This window comes from Cucurbita moschata, unplaced genomic scaffold (assembly GCF_002738365.1).
Source record: "Cucurbita moschata cultivar Rifu unplaced genomic scaffold, Cmos_1.0 Cmo_Scf00018, whole genome shotgun sequence".
NCBI classification, from domain to species: Eukaryota; Viridiplantae; Streptophyta; class Magnoliopsida; order Cucurbitales; family Cucurbitaceae; genus Cucurbita; species Cucurbita moschata.
Window position 1 is genome coordinate 1214611 of NW_019268534.1, and position 6376 is coordinate 1220986.

Consider the following 6376-nt stretch of genomic DNA (forward strand, 5'->3'; position numbering starts at 1 on the left):
TGTGAGCATTTGAGCAATGGAGAAAGAGAGAAAAAGGGTAGAGGAGGAATAGTCAAATCAAAAGGGGTGTTATGGAGCCTAATATAGAGGTTTAGAGCAGCTTTTTTGGCACAGAAGCTATGGCCTTTAACTGCTACATAGCTCTGTTGTTCAGATGAAATGAAATGAATCAGTGTTCAGAAGATGATACCTGCCAACTAATGCAAAAAAACAAACTCCTTTTTTTTTTCTTTTCTTTTTTTAATTAAAAAAATCAGGTGAAATCCCGTTCTGTGTAGTCCCCATCTGTTACTGTTTCATTTACATGCTTATGCTCATGTTTTTTGTTTTGGAATTATATGTTTTTTTTTTTTTACTTAATATTTTCGCTTTTTTTTTTTTTAAATAATGTTTTAAAGTTTAAAATAGAGAGTTTTTATGTAATTATTTCATGGTTTATATATATTAAAATTTTATTTTTTCTCAATAATAATATTTATAAATTTGTATACACCTTCAGGTAATGGTAATATATATATATAATTTTTTTTTTTTTATAGAAACGAAAAGAACACATGGATTTCTTTATAATATAATCAGATCTATTCCATGGTAAAAAATTGAATATACTGATCTAGAACTTCATTGTTTATGTCGATATTATTACCACCTGGTGGCACTACACCACCTCAGCAGCTGGGACGGTAACTGCTTTCACATTCAACACTCTCCAACTTATTTATTTATCGAGATTTAGAAGTAGGATGAGGTTTTGATCTTCCATGGTTTATGTTGTTATTATTCTCACCTGGCACTACACCACTCAGCAGCTTAGACAGGAACTACTTTCACACTTGATTACTCACCCTACTTATTCAAGCTCGACATGATCAAGTGTTCTTGCCTTGACATATTTGATCAACAAGAATCATTCAAGCTAGACATGATCGATCTTGCTTGTGGAGTGATTAAAATCTCAAACAATGTTCTTGTCTTGAGATATTCGATCAAGAAGGTAATCCGAATTTTCACATATCAGTTTATGTCGATACTATTACCACCTAGCGGCACTACACCAGCTCAGCAGCTGGCTTTCACATTCAACACTCTCCAACTTATTTATTTATCGAGATTTAGGAGTAGGATGAGGTTTCGATCTTCCATGGCTTATGCCGTTATTAATCTCACCTGGCACTACACCACTCAGCAGCTGAGACGGGAATTGTTTGCACATTTGACACTCACTATTTTTTTTTTTTTTTTTTTTATGATCGAGATTTAGAAGTAGGGTGAGTGTGTAAAGCTCGGGTTATTTCCCTCCATCAGATGATTCAATGAATTGTCGTGCGGAGCCAAGCCAATATAGATGGAAATGTGATGGTTTGTTTTGAATTTGAATTAGAGATGAAATTAGGGTTTAGAGAGTGATGTGATTGGACATGAAATGTTGTAGTCAAGGAAAACGAGAGGGGAAAGGGCAGCTGCGTGAAATTGACAACTGAGGGTTTCATTCAAAGCATGCGTTGAAATTCCAAATTATTAATTATTTATTTCAAAATTATATCCTTATTAAAATAATTATTTAAAATGTCATATTTGTAAATATTCAGTGTTTGGCTAGGGTTAGTTGGCGTGAACTGAAGCTATTAAAAAAATTAAAATAAATCCCTCAACTCCTCTCTATAAATAGACCCAAGGGAGACCCCTCACCTTTCCATTTTCAACGCGCCTTGCTACAAACCCTTTTCTTTTTGTTTCCCTCTTTTTTTTTTTTCTTCTGCTTTTCCCACTTTCCTTTCCCTCTCTTTTCTTCTGGTTCGTTCATCATCTGCCATCCATGGCCCTTTCCCTTTCAAATGCTACTTTTCCTCTAAAGATCGCCGGCTTTCGGTCGCTCTCCATGTCTTCTTCTTCTTCTCCTCCTGCATCCTTGAGAGTTGTGACGCTCGGCATAAGGAGGAGGATTTGTTCTTTTCGATTTCCTTTTCTTGGCACTCGATTCGATTACTGGCCTTGGCCTTGGCTTTGGCTCTGGATTGATTGCGTAAAGCATTCGTTGACTCTCTTTTATTACTTTTGATTCTTATTAAAGTATCGATTTGAGTGCGTTGATTGAGTGATTGTGTTCGCGAGGGAAAAGGTGAAGCTGCCAGCATGATCTACCTATGGTCGGCTAGGTTAAGTGAAAAAGAGAAAAGTGAAAAGATAAAGAGATTGAAATGGATTTGCCTTCATTGCTAACCCTAGTTAGGTCATGCTCTGACAGCCTCACTCCTTCCTACTTCCGAACTGTGGTGAAATTTCTAATCTGCTCCATTTACACGAGGATTATCGGTAAATTGTTATTGCTTTCATTTCGATTCGCTTTTTTCTTTCTATGTATGGATTGTTTTATTGATTGAATCGAGTTGTCCTTGTTAGGTGTGCGATTGCTACTTTTTATCGTCTCACGAAGATTATGGGTGATGGTTCGTTTCGATTCGCTTCTGTTGTTAGTTTTATTATTGAATCGGTTATAGGCTTGTTGCTAGGCGTGCAATCGCAACTTTTATCCTCTCTGCTTTTCTCTTTATTTTATTGTTTGTTGCTTCTTTTTTGTTTGTTTGTTTGTTTGTTTTGTTTTGAGAGTTGAATTTCTTTCACTTTTGCTTTTATTTGCTGCCAAAGCATGCTTTTCCTGCCGGTGCTTGGTGGTGGGGAACCACCGTCCTGTGGCTCTGTTGTTTTTTGGCCTATTGTTTTTAAATGTGCTTTTGCTTGTACGGCTTTATGCTGTGGTTGGCTGACTCTCTTCATTTTCCTATTGGATCTAAATCATGTCTAGAGTTTCTCGTTAGGTTTCAGATTTGTTCAACTTTTCGCTGGGTCCAGCCGCTCTGTAGATTAACTCCTTGCTTTTCTTCACATTCCATGCAAGTTTCTGAGTGATATTATGACTGAGGTCTCCGTTTGCTTTTTCTATTCGAAATAACAAGTTCTTTTCCCTCTTAAAGTTGTTAAGATTGGCCATGCTTTCATGATTTCGGATGATAATATGAGTTTGTACATCATCTTCGCTTCTTTTTTTTTTATATGTTATGCACAGGTCAGTTGAAGTTGGTGTGAGCTTTGCTTTTTGGTTATTTCGTTTCCAATCAAGAGTCAATTGGATTTATGACATGTTCGTGAATGTTATTACTGGATTAAATCACCTTTAGCATTTTCAGAATTAGTTTGAAAAAAAAAATTAATTGAACGATTATAAGTATGATTTTCTCAAACACGAAATTAAACTTCAACAAATAGATATGAGACCCATCAATATCATGTGTGCAAGTATTGTTCATACAATATACATCTGCTTTTTTAGTTTAGATTTATATATGAATTTATAGCATGAATTTTCTATTTATTCTGTTGGATGAATGTTCACCTTCCCTAATTTAGGGAATATCATGAATTTATAATCAAATAATACAATCTCTCTTGGAATGAGACATTTTGGGGTAGTGGAAAGCAAAGCCACGAGAGCTTATGCTCAAAGTGGATAATGTGATATCATTGTGCAGAGTCGTGTTTATCTAACATGATATTAGAGTCATGTCATAAACTTAGTCATGTTAATAGAATTTTCAAATGTCGAACGAAGGACTCCAAAAGAAAAAGGAGTCGAGGCTCCTCTAAGGCATAGTAAAAAACGACTAAGACTTCAAAAGAAAAGGAGTCGAGACTCATTAAGAGAAGGTGTAATTTGTTCGAAATGAGGTGTTAGATGAAAGTCCCTGCAGACATTTGACAGGATATGGATTCAAGAGCATACATTTGGGTTTTGTATTAAGTAATATGTTTCATGGGTATTGAATGTTAAATCTTAGGTTTCTTCCTTTGTTAAGCTAAAAGTAGGTCTTCAGCAGTAGCCTCATTTTTTACATGAAAGTTTGATGAGTTGCGTATTTTGATGAAATAAAGATCAAATTACGGATTTGTCAGTACTTTTTTTAGGAATTAATAGTTTTTCTCATGAAGAGTTAATTATACATATGATGATTGTAACATCTAGGATTATTAATATCATTAGAATGTAAAGAATCATTAGTATCTTAACATTTAGGGTTTCAATACTATGTTTAACCTATGTTATAGTGAAACCATTAGGGAGTATGGGCATCAAGTTTAATGTTAAAAAACACATTAGACACAAAACTTTATTAAACCTCTTTCACTTTTAATAAACGTAGGCACGCCTTTTAACATTATATATATATATATATATATATATAGTAAATGGAAGAAAAAGAAGCCAAAAAACCGTAGCTTTATGGGGATAAATGTTGGAAGAGATGATAGTAGTAGTTTTGGCAAGAAATGTGTTGAATATGAAATTCAAGTCGCACCCTTTGTCTTGTAGTTTGTATCGGGAAAAGTGTGCACGTGAGTGTGGAATAGAATCACATGGTGGTGGATGATTAAATATAGGGAGTATATACCTAGAGAACAATATTACGCATTCATGTATTTAGTGGAGTAATAATTTATCCAAAACAGTAACGATGCCATAAACCCAAACCCTAAGAAGTAGTAGTAGTAGAGTAGAGCATGGAATCGTGGAAAAGTGGATGTGAAAAAGAGAGAGAGAGCAGAAAAGAAGTCCCAATTCCAAAGACAAAATGATGAGAAAAAACAGCAATTATTATGATTAAGAATCAGTTACAAGTAGAAGAGTTGAAACTAGAGGAGAGGGTACCCATTTTGACGACAATCTCAACTGTTTTATGTCGTGTTCTTTATTATGCTTTCAATATCAAATCAGATTTTATAAGTTTTTGATCATTTTGTTCATCCTGTTATTTAGGGTCCTGTTTTCTACTTTTTCCCACTCGTGTATGTCGGTGGGTATATAATTTTTAAGTATAAATTCCAATCATTTACTCATTTAACTAATTTTTGACTGAATGCATACTTTTAGGTTACAGTTGGAAAAAGAAAGGAGGAGCCCAGAGAAGGTTGGAACTGGTGAGAGTTATATGGTAAGAATAATTGAAAGTTTATGGGACACGATATATTCCACACTTTATTTTGAATTCTTTTAACTAATTACATAAATTCCAAAAGTGGTCTAACTAAATTGGCCGTAAGTAATAAATTACTATGATTTTGAATAACAGAACCAATAAATAGATAAATATATAAAATAAAATAAGAAACATTTCATGGCCCTTAGTTTTCAACTTTCCTTCTGCTCCACCTTTTATCTTTTTCATTGTAATAAATGCATTATATTGTTATGAAAACTTTATTAACTAACTCTTTGTTAAAATTTTTGTTAAAATTGTTGAGGATTACTGGACTCCATATTAGTTAATCTAGTGGAAGATTATGAATTTATAGGTGTGAATACTATCTCTATTGGTATGAGGTCTTTTAGGGAAGTTCAAAACAAAGTTAATCTAGTGGAAGATTATGAATTTATAGGGGTGAATACTATCTCTATTGGTATGAGGTTTTTTAGGGAAGTTCAAAACAAAACCACGAGAATTTATGCTCAAAGTGGACAAAATTGATAAACTAAATATAGAAAGTCACATGGGGTTTTGTTAGGTTTAGATTCTAACTCCTTTCTTTTTTCCCTCTCGAATGTAATTTTTACCCTTAATAAAAAGGTCACGCTCTTGTGCCCTACACATTAAGGGAAGAACAATTTGTTTGGGATAAAATTTGCTGAAACCACTAATGTGTGTTAAAAGAGTACTTATCGAGAACTTTACTCACTAAAATCGAGCCAGAAAAGGATCTACGTGAACAAACAAAAAAAGGGACATATCCTTCAAATCTCACTCTTAACTCCTCGTAGTTGGTTACTTGCCTAAACTAAAAGATGTTTTTTTTTTTTTTTTAATTTTTATATTACGATCTAAGATGTAGAGCGAGAAGGAGAGCCACGTAGGAAAAAGTGGAGATTTCTTTTTATAAAAAAAAATAAAATTACATGGTTTGGCGTGGGATGAATAATATTAATTAATTGTTTTTGCCCTTTGGACACTTTATTATTTTATTTATTTATTTTATTTTATTTTATTTTATTTATGTACTCTCTGACGTAATATAATAATAACAAAATCACTAAATTACTTTACGCCCAAAATTCCACCCCTTCCGAGCCCAACCACCTATTTATACCCCTTTTTCTCTTTTATACCCATTTATTTCTCTCTCTCTCTCTCTCTCTCTCTCTCTCTCTCTCTCTCTCTCTCTCTCTCCGCCTCTCTCTCTCTCTCTCTCTCTCTCTCTCTCTCTCTCTCTCTCTCTCTCTCTCTCTCTCTCTCTCTCTCTCTCTCTCTCTCTCTCTCTCTCTCTCTCTCTCTCTCTCTCTCTCTCTCTCTCTCTCTCTCTCTCTCTCTCTCTCTCTCTCTCTCTCTCT